The following is a 14,806-nucleotide window of genomic DNA, read 5'->3' as shown; positions in this document are numbered from 1 at the left end:
ATTAGAATTAAATAATATATATAATAGTATTATTTGTATCATATTTTGAATTTTTAAAAATTATATGAAGTTAAAAAAATGGAAACAAAACTTTAATTAAAATTTACAATAAGTTAATATATAATAGATAAAAATATATTAGGTTCTCGGTTTGGTTTGGTTTGGTTCGGTTAAACCCAAACCAAACCGAACCATTCGGGTTGAATAAAACATGAACTAATTAGATTATATAAAGAGCATAGTTTGGTTTGAGTCAGTTTAATTTCGGTTGGATCGGTTCGGTTTGGTTTGGATTTTTTGTCCACTCCTGTCTAAAAATTAATTAATAGAACAAACAACGCGGATCTAGAAGATAACAAATAAAGTTTAATACTTTCGAAAAAGTAGAAGAAAAACAAATAGAGCTTAAGAAGCTCGGGTGAGAGGAGAGACCCGAAAAGACTCATGTATACTCTCTCAACCAAGACTTACATAACCAGGTTTGTCTTTCTTATATTTTATTTTATGTATTTATAATATTACAGAAATGTGGTGATATTATTTTCTGTTTACTTTCGGATCAACATATTTTAGTTTTCTATTTTTGATTCACAATGGCAGTTTAAGATTAAATAAGAAATTTTAGTTTTCTCTTTATGATTCACAATGACAATTATTCACTGTAAATCATCTATATATTATAATGTATATATATATATATAGACAATGCCCGTGCGTAGCACGGGAAATATACTAGTATGTTCAAAGATTTGAGTCATCTTTGACATCTTTGGTGGATTCTAAATATGTTAATCGTATTGTATTATATTTTTAACAGGTACAACTCATAGTTTTCTATTTCTTTTGATCTTAGTTCAGTAAAATGTTTTGTATATCTACCTTCATTTCTAAAATCCTATGTAATATAAATTTGTGTAATATTTTTAATACTAGATTTGGAAATATTTTATTCAAAGTTAAACAACATTTTTCTATAATACTTTTTTTATGTAAACATTTAGCCATTGTTTTTACAATAAATTAAACAACATTTTCTATATTTCTTACAATTCTGTCACTGTATTTACAATTCTTTTTATTTACAATTCTTTATGGTGATAATAAAACACAAACTGAAATATAAATAGTATATTATATAAAACAATTTTTAAAAACAATATTATTACCTTATTTGGTTTAGTCAAATATAAAAATTTCAAGAGTTAAATTTTCAAAAAATATCATAAAATTAATAATAATTAATAGAAAACTAATGCAAAAAATTAAATTTTTGAAACATGGATAAAATTATATTAGTTTTAAAATATAAAAATGGACTAATCTAATTACCTACAAACATTGTTTTGTCTAAAATAATCATAAAATAAAATTTAAATTTTTATATACATATTTCAAATCAAAATAATAATTTAAAGTTGATTTATATCAAAAATTGATTTAAAATATGCATATATTCAAAAATTTATTTTTAGTAAAATATTTTTCAATAACCATTATTAAAAAAAAATGTTTTCAATATATATAAGAAAAATACAACAAAAAGATTAATTTCATATACCAACTTAAACTGTAGTTTTTATATTTCACATTAAACTTTAAGAGTATAATATATGTGATTATTTATAAGATGTTACATATAAAATACTATTAGTTATATGATTGTTTATATGATGAACCAGTACCATTAATTATATGGTGACATATATATGATACATAATAGTGACTATGACTAGGCGTTCAGGTATCTATTCCGGTTCGTTTCAGATCTGTTTGGGTATCTGGTTTCCGGGGTCAAATATTTCAGCGTCATTCATATATTTCTAAATTTCAGTTCGAATTATGACTAGTGCTTGACGTTCAGGTATCCATTCGGGTTCGTTTCAGATCTGTTTGGATTTTGGGTTTCCGAGGTCAAAGATTTCAGCTCCATTCAGATATTTCTAAATTTCAGTTCGAATTATATTCGGATCTTTGCGGGTTCAATTCGGGTTCGGATAACCCATTTAAATTATTTTTAAAATTCATTATATATTTTGAATTTCTTAAAAAAAAATTTTTGGCATCTAAATTTTTTTAAATCTATAAATAAAATAATATATTGTATATAAATCTAAATAACATATGTCAGAATACCTAAATTTAACATATAAATTGATTTGGTTTAAATTTTGGATCAAAAATTAATAATTGTTTTAAATTCTTTTGGTGTTCCGAGTGTACTTCTACTATGTTAGATATTTATATTTGACTATTTTATATATATTCAAGTATTTAAACCAACCTAAAAATATCATATATATTCTGGATGTTTTTATATACATCAAAACTAAAAATAATTAATAATTAATATAAGTATATAAATTTTTTGCGGATACATTTGATATCCAAAATACTTCGGTTCGAATTGGTTATGGTTTCGGTTGTCTAAATATCAAAATTTTGAATAATTTGGATATTTAATCAATTTTGATTCGAATTTGGTTACACTTTCGGATCGTGATCAGTTCAATTCTTTAGATTTGAATTTTTTATTCAGCTTTGATATTGACATGAAAATAAATAGCAATATATTTTTGAAATATACATCCGCACGGGTGTGCGGGTCAAAATCTAGTATATATTAATTATCAAATACCAAAGTAAATACTTTAAAGTGACGTTTTCATATGTCATGTTAGCACTTCTCCAGGCACTGATAAAGCGCACCTTTGAGTTTATTTATTGATATTTAGTTTCATCATAGTAAAACAAATCATAAAAGATAGAGTACTGAGAGCAGCAGAGAGAGTCGAAAGAAAATGTGGAATTCTGAATTTTCGATTAGTTGTAACTTGCAAGTGAAAGTTTAATACAATTTGCTGTAAAACTTATCTGAAAATCAAACTATTATAACACTGAAAAAGAAACTTACGACTACATAATACAAACCAATGCTACAAATCTCTGTTTTGGTAGTATTATTATATTTGTAATTTTAATTATTTGTAGTTAATGTCATAGTTGCGTTTAATACTTGGTTAGTGTCAGCTCCACATCATAAAGCCTAACTTATGGGTCACTTACCAGCCCCACTTCCGGGTGTAGAATCAAATTTTCCCACATTTTTATAGACCAATGGACAACGGTGAAGCAAAAAAATCTATAGGAAATGGATAACTATCACTTCTGAAAAAACTTTATCAAAATGCTTATTAATAATAAAAAAATTAACCCAAAAAGGTCAACAAAATCTGATGCTAACTCGTTTTCCGTTGTTATGACCTGGAAAGATTCAATTAAAGTGAGATTTTACTGTTTTTTTTTTTTTTAATCTTTAAATTGGTTTAGTATACACCGTCCATCGCATAAACGATGACGATTTTGTAGGATAGATCCTAAATTTATACAAAAGAAATAATAGACCAAAAAGACAAGGATTGTGCCTAACACTTTTTCAAAAAAAAAAAAATAGACTCTACGCGCTAAGAGCATCTCCAAGAACAACTTTATAACCTCAAATATAAAGTTTCGTGTGCTCAAAGAAAAACCTCAAATTATAAGATTTTGTACAGTAAAACCTTATATTTGAGGTTTCACTGTACAAAACCTTATATTTGAGATTTCATATTTTTTTGTCCTTATACTTGTATATCTTTTAAAAGATCTTGATAACTTTCTTGTTTATCATTTTAGTCCATACATTTTTGTATCTTTTATATATGTTCTTATAAATTTAATTTATACATATAAATTTAAATAAATATACAAATATTTAAATAAAAAACAAAGCATAATATTTTATAGTATTAAACAAATATTATACAAAACAATATTACATCAAACAACTTAATACAAAATACAACTGAATAAAAATGCATAAAATAAAAGTACATAAACCAAATAAATATTACAATTATACTAATAATCTGGTAAATTTGATCCTGAGCCTCCAATATCACTAATAAGTTGTCCATAAAAGGTTGGCGCATTCGAAGGTTGTTGTTGTTCTTGAGTTCTTTTCTTTATTATTCTTTCTTGCTCAGATCGAATAAACGCACGAATAGTATAATCACTAATAGATTCTAGGTTTGTTAACAACATTTTATTCTCTTCACGCATTTTCTTAAAGGCTAGTTTTTTTGCTTGGTTTTGCATACGCAACTGAACTATTTCATTATTTTTCTCCCTAGATGATGCACTTTTTTCTAAGAAATCAAGGGACTTGTTCATTTGATGAAACCAAAGTGTCAACTGAAGAATTGTTACCTTCCAAGATTTTCCTTTTGAGTTTTGCTTTCTTTGATCCAATTGGACGTTGTGATGAGTTTGATCCACCATCATCACTACTTAAATTGATTGAAAATGAAGACAATCCTTGAGATTGTGAGGTTGGAGAACCGACGACAGGGCTCTCAGGAGTGTTTGGAATTCCAAAATTGACATTATCAGTAAATTTTGTGATATCTTTCATCAACACCCACACATGATCAAATTTAAAACTCTTTTTCAGTTTTGGATCTTGTACCAATAATTTCTTGGTTTTTTCCATCTGCATGCAAGATAAAATCATTAAAAATATAAATAAAGTTAAAAAATAAATATACTTACAATGTCAAATTTGGATGCACCATTTGTTAACCTGACGTAAATGTAAAAAATAATGTGACCAAAAGACAACTATGGATTACAACAACAAAGAGAATTCAATTTCAAACACAACCTAATTAATAAAAGAAAAGGAGGAAATATCTCGAACCAAAAAAAAAAAAACAATTAGATTTTGGATCATCAAACCATTTATTGAAACGAGTGTGATTGAAGTTGAAGACACACTAGAGAGACATCATTTCTTTCTTTTTTGCATAAATCATAACATTACAACCACAACTACAGCTGGAAGGGATCCAAATATCCATAAATTAGGGTATTCGGATCTGGATTCAAATTCATCGGATCCGTAGATTTAGTATCCTGATCTGGATTCGTAGCTTGCAGATAGTCAAGGTGAAATTTGTTGGAACTATTTTTGAACAAATGGTTAGGGCCAATATTCTCATAGATTTTCCGGACTATTTCGGAGTGGCGAGATCCTGAAAGCATTGAATTCATTTGTTTTTTTTAACGCTGATTCATTATGATGTTACAATTATGATATGAGAAAGATTACATAGACGATTCGACAACCTACAATACTACCTGTCTTATGAGATCTACGCCTAACTGCATCACCTGAGCCGTCCTATGAAGATCCACGCCTGACCAGATTAACTTGCACCATATTGTAGATCTCTTGTAAGTTTTTTTCTGTAATCTGTATAGACCACTCTATCTAGGACTTGAAACCTTGATTTATCTATAAGAATTTGCATATCCTGGGGTTTGAATCCTAAACCTAGGTGTAGAAGTCTTTAAACTTTAATCACTAGGCTACAGTGCTTCCACAAATTTCTTTGTTATAAACTTCAAACTTTATATCATAAAATAGTACACTTTGTTTTAAAACACTAAACTTTATTTACATAACTTATATCATAAAACACTAAGTTTATATTAAATTTCAAACCCTATATCTAAGCTTCTGACCCTAATTCTAACTCTTACTTACAAAAGTAAAAAAATATTAAAAACTTCAAACCCTTACCAAATTTATAATTTTTCATGCTTTTCAAAAAACCTTAACTTCATACACTATATCCAAAATTTAACTTCATATCTTAAATTTAAGCTCAAAATTTAATCTTATATCCAAAGTTTAACTTCATATCTAAAATTTAGCCCCTAATAACTCATACTATAACCTAATATCTTAAATTTAAACTCAAAATTTAATCTTTTTATTTTAAACTATAAGTCCCATTCCCCAAATTTTAAACCCTCTATCATAGACAGAACTTTAAATTTTAAATTTTAAAAATTTTATTTTCATTTAAAAAAAATCAAAATCTTGATATATACATTTTATATTATCTAACATATAAATTAAATAGAACTATAAACCAAATTTTATATAGCTTTACCAAAGATAAAAAAAAATCAATTAACAAAAAAAATTGTCATTGACCAATGATATCAAAGTACGCAGATCACAATCTCCATCATTGGATTAATTTAATCCAACAGACCAGATTAATCTCTCTTTATCTTTCTCTTTCGTCTCTATTTTCTTCTTCTACGACATCCTTTATCTTGACTTAATGAATCTGTTCACTTCTTCTTCTTCTTTCTTTTCTATTATCTCTTTGGTTTGCTCATGTTTCTGCAGATCTCTCTGTCTATCAAATAATTCTTTTAATTTTATCTCCTCTTCACCACCATACACTACAAGAAAATAGCTCCATTGCAACAGAAAAATTGCAACATTCATTTTTGTTATAAATTTGCTATGATTATTGCAATATTTTTGCAATAATGAATATTTGTTACAATTTCATTACAAATTTATTGCAAAATAACAACTATAATAGATGTTGCATGTTTTTGTTACTAAACTGCAACTTATTGCAACATAAACAAACATATTGTAAGTTTTGCAAGAAATTTTCAACACTTTTAAATCATTGCTAATTAGCAAAAAAATATATAAAAAAACATGTGGCAAAAAATGTGACTGATTATATTCTCTTATTATATGTTTTTTATAGAAAAGTTAAAAAAAAATTGTATGTTGAGTACAAAATTTCCCACTGGATTGCCACGCAAGGCATAATGGCTAAAGCAGTGCAAGCTGTCTCTGCCACTCAACCTCAGAATTCATATATGTCATCAACTTTCCCTTTGATTACCGACCTGTCACTCTTTGTGATGATTATTAAGCTATCTCCTTAAGCCAATCGCATTCACCAATCAAAAACTCTAACTGTTTTTTGCGGCTCACATTATCAAGAATAATGAGAGATTTCTTACAGAGTAGAAGTTATATTTTATTTAATAAAGTTGGTGATTTGGATTTTATATTTTATTTTGTGTTATTATATAATATATTTACTGTAGAAACACGTAATGGATCTAATATTATTATAACAAAAAACTGCAACAATATATTTGCACCAAATATCACTACAAAAAAGAGTTGAATTGTATCACTTAAATTATATCACAAAACTAAATGATTCTATTTTAAATTATTTATTTATAAATGAAGCAAATATATATAATCTAACATCAATCATGACAAGTGATGTTTTAATAAATTTATTTTACATCAGTTTATTTAAATGATATTTTTTGGGTAATTTGTATCACTTTAACAAAAAAATGATACTATCACATAAAGTTATATCAATTAAATAAATGATGTATATATTAACTTGTTGACATTGATTATTAGAATGATACAAAATTACCATCAATAAAAATCGATGCTAATAAATAATAACAATCTGTTAAACTGATGATAAATGAAACAACAAACTTAAACTAATCAGTTACACAGAATATTCCAAGCTTCAAAAAATAGAGATTACAATTTACAAAGAAGTTACGATTCTTATGGCTTTAATTTTTTTTCTTTTTAATGTGACTTAAATTATAACTGTTTCACCTCAATAAATCCATCTTTTTCTCTATCGTGGTTCTCATCTTAGCTCTCTCTCTCTCTCTCTCTCTCTCTCTCTCTCTCTCTCTCTCTCTCTCTCTCTCTCTCTCTCTCTCTCCTTGATTTCTTATTAATCTGTCCTTTTATGAGTTTAAAAGCTATTTGATTCAAAGCAAAATTCCATTAACGATTTAACATGTTTTTTTCTTCTTATATGAATCTTAATGATGGGTTCTGTTTCTTCTTATGCAGGATTTAAAAGGAAACTATGATTTACTAAACTCACAAATCTGATAGAATTTTTCTAAAAAGGTATTATTTGTTTCTCTTCTTCTTGTTCTCAGCTTTGAACTTAACTATATTTATAACCTTTGTGGTTGACTAAATAATCTTTCGTTGTTAGGATCAGAAACAGTTGGAAGTATAAGAGACAAAATCTACTAATATTTTGGAAAGTAGAAGTCGGAGAATTCATGCCACCAGTTAAGATTGATGATTGAAATAAACATGAAGAGAAGGAGAAGAAAAGGAGGAAGAATCACAACTCAAGAAATTTCATAGCCAAGTCTATTTATTTGTTTATCATTTTCTTATTACTGTTGTTAGAAACTTGGATCTATATTTCTTTCATCCTCATATTGTATTTTAATATTTTAATGTAAGAGTTAATAAGAAAATATTTTGATTAATTTATTTATTGATATAAATTCATCTACTGTTTTTTTTTTAATTAACTTCAGTTACAATTCAAATAATAACAGTATTTTAAAATTAATAAATGATAGATGATCTGCCACTATAAAATAGTAATAGAACGGTCTTGCAAATTTGCTATGTTCTTTGCTATATATTTTCGTAGCAATGATTTGCCACTATTAGTGTTGCAACAATACGTTGTAAATATACAACAAAATTGTTACAAAAAAATTATTGCAAGGACGTATATAGCAATAATTCAATTTGTTGCTAATTTTGCTACACATGTTGCTCACATTCGTCACCACCATGCTCTTTTGATTCCGTCGCATTCTTCACCACCATCACCACCGTCATGCTCGTCACCATCACCACAGGTCACCTCTCTCTCTCTCTCTCTCTCTCTCTCTCTCTCTCTCTCTCTCTCTCTCTCTCTCTCTCTCTCTCTCTCTCTCTCTCTCTCTCTCTCTCTCTCTCTACTCAGTGCATCTTTTGTATTTCCTTTTCCTTGGCTTCACGACTGTAGATTGCTTTATCAGCGTCATTCAGGATACGACGTTGTGGCTGGAAAAATGCTTCACGCGTTGCTCGTTTTTTCATTTCTTTCGATTTGATCCTCAAGATGCAGTTCTTCTCTCTCTGAGCATCAGCAAGCTTCAGACACGTCCCTTCCTCATGGGAAATCAGTTTGTAAGTGAAGCAATAACGATGCAGATATTTGTATGAGATTTTTAATTTCTCAACATTGCTATTTTCAAAGCCCATCTTGCAGTCAAACTTTAAAGGTCGGTCACCATACACAAATACACACACTCTTCCTCTATCTACATCAGCCTAGTCAAAAACTCACTGATATATGGTGTTTTATACATCATTGTATATATGTTTTCTAATAGGTTTTCAAGTCTTTATCGAGTCTTTCTAGTCCTTTTCGAGTCATTACAGGTCTGGAGGTGCACTGGATGGGAGATGGACCTGCTGGAACAAAAGAGGCATAAAACAGTGCAGTTTGGTGATTTTCACGCAGAACAGTCTGATGATTGTTCCTGATCGAGCGGAACAACCCGAGTGATTGTTCCAGCGGCAGAGATTTTTATGGAAACCACTATTATTTCGGGATTTGCCCTAATTATCCTCTTTTTCTCTCCCAGCCGCCTGTGGCTTTGATATATCATATTTTTCTATTACTCTTTATCATACTACGCTTCTTTTCATAGAAGAAACCATTGGAGACTTGCTTTGTGATTTCATACCTTGTAAAGGGAGAAGGATCTCTCTCTCTCTCTCTCTCGTTTTAGAGAAGATCATCCTGAACCCTCTCTTTGTTTCTGTTATATTTATGCAGTATTATTCATCTATGAACTCTGTGTTTTCTCTTCTTATGATCGAGTAGTCGGCTAGCTTGTCTAGGGTTCTAGGGTGTTGATTTCGTGAGCTAAACATAGATAAGTGAATCACTCGATTGTCTTCATTCATAACCATTCTTACTGCTTGCATTAAACTGGCCGCTTAATGTTAGATCATAGGTTTAATCTGATCATCAAAAGTGCTTAGGTTGCTAGATCTGTTTTGAATGAGCATTGCATCCCTAATCAACGAAAGTAGATATTAGGGTGTTCTGTGAACCTATCGGACTTGATCTCTATTGCTTGTTGTCGCTTCTCACCTCAATGACAGTTAGACGGTGAGATCGATCAGCATAGGGAACAATACCACTGTCGTGGTACTGTTCTACTTGAGTGATCCGAGTTCTAGACTGTTCTTATTAGCACTTGAATAATTGTTTAGCTCACAAGTATTGACACCCGATGAAGTAACCTTAGGCTGGCTTCTCTTTAAATTGAATTTTACATTTGCATTATTTTACTTGTTTCGCACGTTACCAAATCAATCAAAGCCCCATATTGTCTTAGCTTAATTTTGATCCCATAAAGATAAACTGTAAGCTGGTCCTCTGGAATTGAATCTCAAATACATCTACACTGTTAGCTTGCAGTAATTAAAGACACAATTATAGTGTATCAAGTTTTCATGGCTGAGTAGTCGGCTAGCTTGTCTAGGGTTCTAGGGTGTTGATTTCGTGAGCTAAACATAGATAAGTGAATCACTCGATTGTCTTCATTCATAACCATTCTTACTGCTTGCATTAAACTGGCCGCTTAATGTTAGATCGTAGGTTTAATCTGATCATCAAAAGTGCTTAGGTTGCTAGATCTGTTTTGAATGAGCATTGCATCCCTAATCAGCGAAAGTAGATATTAGGGTGTTCTGTGAACCTATCGGACTTGATCTCTATTGCTTGTTGTCGCTTCTCACCTCAACGACAGTTAGACGGTGAGATCGATCAGCATAGGGAGCAGTACCACGACAGTGGACTGTTCTACTTGAGTGATCCGAGTTCTAGACTGTTTTTATTAGCACTTGAATAATTGTTTAGCTCACAAGTATTGACACCCGATGAAGTAACCCTAGGCTGGCTTCTCTTTAAATTGAATTTACATTTGTATTATTTTACTTGTTTCGCACGTTACCAAATCAATCAAAGTCCCATATTGTCTTAGCTTAATTTTGATCCCATAAAGATAAAGTGTAAGCTGGTCCTCTCGAATTGAATCTCAAATACTACATCTACACTGTTAGCTTGCAGTAGTTAAAGACACAATTTTAGTGTATCACTCACAAAGCATTCCCAAGACTTTGACAGGTTTCCAGCTTCTTATAGTGAATCGGAATTCCCTGACACTTCAGCTCAAAGGGACATAGTATTGGGGAAGTCATCCTTGCTGTTTGGGATCCACATTATTAGGGAGAAGCTACACTTATTAAAGTGGCATGGTCGACGTTGAAGAACCTTTGGTAAATCGTCCTCATGGTCAAAGTCCAATTGGAACTTTTTATTCTCTAGGGCTTTGCCTCGTACTCTTCCCTCATGGTCAAAGTCCAATTGGAACATTTTGGGACATGCGTTTCAGTAAAGCTTATATGCTTCTGCCATCATTCTTCCTACCAAGATAGGTTTAAAATTTCAATCAAGTCAGAGTTATCAAACGCCAGAATCTTTATGATCTCCTCTTCTTCCTACTGGAGCCGCTGTCTCACTTGACAAAAGCTTTCTTCTTGACACGGGATTCAGTGAGATGGTTCATTTTTCTTTTCAGCAGACACAGTCTTGACGCACATGAAAATCACACCAACTAAATGAAAAATCTTTACAAACCAGAATAACAGTATTATGTTCACTACAGGCCACCGGTGGAGAGAGAGGAGTGTATGATAGTCCCCATCTTCTCTTCTTTTTGCTCGCCCACAAGAGTCTAACCTTAAAAAATGGTTTAAGTTGAACCATACTAAACAAATACAAATTAATTAGAACGTCTGAAATGTTTTTATTGATTTGATGTGAACAAATATGTTTAGGCGAAAAATTACATATGAATTATGCAGCTATTTACAAACTTGATTTTAGTGGTTAGCTTAATTGAGGAGGTGCAAGATATACGTATAAGATTTGTTTAACACAAAAATGCTTGTTCAAATATACTGTTCTTCTCAATCTGTTTTTTTTCAAAAGATATCTACAGATTATTGGAGCAAAAATGCTAACAATGAATATTTTATTCGATTTGCTAACAATGAATGTTTGATACGATTATCCGGGTCGGAGAGTAATATTATGAAGAAATATGTATTTTGTTTACAATATTATAGTTATTGAATAATAATTAGAATTATTACAATTTAACTTTTAACTTCATAATTTGATAATCAAAATTTTCACATTGATTTTTTAGAAGAGCTGTGAGACTTAAGATAATTCAACAACACAAATCTAAGTCACTAAAAGTTTTTTATACATGAAATCAATATTATAATTGGTTCAGGTAATTAATTGTATAATTAACTTTATTTTATTTTAATTCGTGAAAAGTGTAAATACTAATTTTTAAAGAGAAAAAAGAAAGTATTTTTTTTATTTGTAGCTCCAAGATGAAGATCATATATTTTTATAACTTTGACATCGGATTTCCTGATTTGTTTTACTTATGTTTTTTATTTGTTTGATTATTTTAAATATATTTTAAATTTAACGAGATTGTTATTTTATGTATATTTATAAATATTTGTCAAAAAAAAAAGTTTGGATATGATTAAAATTAATAACATTTTATTTTATATTTATTAAAAGCCAAAAACTGAAAATAATTGATTGTAGAATCACTTTTCATCTTGTGATTTCATTTTAGCACTGATAAAAATAAATAAAATCTAAAATCATTAACTATTTAAATTGTAACACTTTTTAAGATTTCACTTTTTAAGATTTCTTTTTAATATATAAAAAGTGTGACATAATTTATATGATTTAGAAATCCTTATAAATATATGTTTCTACAATAAAAATACATTTATAAACATTTACAAACAATTATTTATAAGTTTTTGTGGTTCACCTTGTTTACAACTCTTTAGTTAGATGACTTAATAATACAATCCATCATTACAAAAATATTTTTGTACTTCAATCTACAATTTGAAGATAGTTGATCTTATAATTAATTTTTATTTTAGAATCGATAAAAATAAATCAAATCTAAAATCCCATCAAAACTATAATAATATTCAAAGTTCATCTATAATCACAGTAACCAAAAGTCACTTAAATGACTTTGATTTAATATATAATAAGAAGTGTGAATAATTATTTATGATTTATATAAATTATCGTAAGTTTACATTTATAAAGTAATGAATAGATTTGGAAGAATTAAAAAATGAATTTATAAAATTTCATAAGTATTCTAAATGAATTTACAAACCTTTATAACGATTAAATAAAAGTCTTATAAATTATATGTGAACTCTAATAAAATGACTTTGTAAGTTAGAATGGAAAATGATCTTAAATAATTTCAAAATATATATATAAATGATTTATAAACCATGTGTGGGCTTTAAAAACGTAAAAGGTTCTAATAATGCATTACATAGAAATATAATTCTTTGTATAAAGTATTCAACCATTATATTTAATTTTATAAAAAGTATATTAGTATTTTATATAATTATTAAAAAATCGATAAAATAAACAAATTGATGACATATTATATACTATTTCTATAATTCTAAAATTAGTTACCATAAACCATTATTTGTAATATTACATTTATTATATGGTAACTAGTATTAATGAGTTCTAGAGTTTCCTTTTATTTTTAGATCTGATTAAAATAAATAATTAATAAAAGTTATTAACCAATCAAATTATAACAATTTTTTTGAAACTTTACATATGAGCGACACATAAGTAAAAGTCACTTAAGTGACTTCTCAATTAATATATAGGAGGAATGATTAAATAAAAGTCTTATAAATGATATGTGAACTCTAATAAAATGATTTTGTAAGTTAGAACGGAAAATAATCTTAAATAATTTCAAAATATATATAAACGATTTATAAACCATGTGTGGGCTTTAAAAACATAAAAAGTTCTAATAATGCATTACATAAAAATATAATTTTGTGTATAAAAGTATTCAACCATTATATTTACTTTTATAAAACTAATATTAGTATTTTATACAATTGAAAATAAAAATTTGATAAAATAAACAAATTGATGACATATTGTATATTATTTCTATAATTCTATAATTAGTTATCATAAATTATTATTTGTAACATTATATATATTATATGGTAATTTGTATTAATGAGTTCTAGAATTTTTTTTATCTTTAGATCCGACTAAAATAAATAATTAATAAAAATTATCAACTAATCAAATTATAAAAAAATTTGAAACTTCACATATAAACGATACATAAGCAAAAATTACTTAAATGATTTCTTAATTAATATAGAGGAAGATGACATTTTGAATACGAAAGACTTATTATATGTCTATCCGACACGGCTGCATGTGTGAGGATTAGGATGTTAGTCATAGACCGGCCTGTAACACCAAAACATGGTTTAAAATAATCAAAGTGGTTAACAAAGGAAAAGAAAAGACAATCGTATGACGAACAATGTTTATTAGGCAATTTTCAGTACAGGATATTAATTTTCAAACCTGTTCACGATTTCTGAACATCTTTATTTATTTATGTACTTGAACACATATATGTTGATTTTGGTGTAGTTCTACATTACGGCAACATAAAAATGGCATTTTAACTATGATACCAAAAATAGTATACCTAAAAAATGCATTACATTTTTTCCTTTATCCCTTGTATGTCATCATATCATTGGAAACTTCATATAAAATTCGATATGATGACATACAAGGGATGAAGGAAATCTTTAACAAATCTTCTAGTGCAAAACTATAGTTCATCATGTGAACCTGTTTCAAAAAAGAATATAATCATTTGGTATAAGAAGATACATACTTCTTTTCAGATAATGATCATTGATCAAGATTTAAATCCAAATGGATCCAGCTTATATCAAATAAATTAAACAATATACACGATGAAAAGTGGGACAAAGTATCGCTACAAGAAAACACGCTGATTCTAAGGGAAATACCGAGGGAAAATGAGTTCCTCGGAAATTTCTGACAAAATATCGAGGAAATACCGAGGAAAC

At 28.4% G+C, this 14,806-nt stretch overlaps 1 long non-coding RNA gene across 1 annotated transcript; it reads left to right on the top strand.

The window, feature by feature from the left end:
* The first annotated feature begins 7,457 nt into the window (after nt 1-7,457).
* LOC130496188 (uncharacterized) lies at nt 7,458-8,202 on the top strand. The gene is made up of 2 exons (XR_008935255.1): nt 7,458-7,825; nt 7,917-8,202. It is a non-coding gene; the product is annotated as an uncharacterized LOC130496188 (long non-coding RNA).
* Nucleotides 8,203-14,806: the final 6,604 nt, after the last annotated feature.

The sequence above is a fragment of the Raphanus sativus genome, chromosome 6, assembly GCF_000801105.2.
Source record: "Raphanus sativus cultivar WK10039 chromosome 6, ASM80110v3, whole genome shotgun sequence".
Lineage (NCBI taxonomy): Eukaryota > Viridiplantae > Streptophyta > Magnoliopsida > Brassicales > Brassicaceae > Raphanus > Raphanus sativus.
The sequence above is the reverse complement of the archived record's forward strand: the minus strand, read 5'-3'. Positions and strand labels throughout refer to the sequence as shown.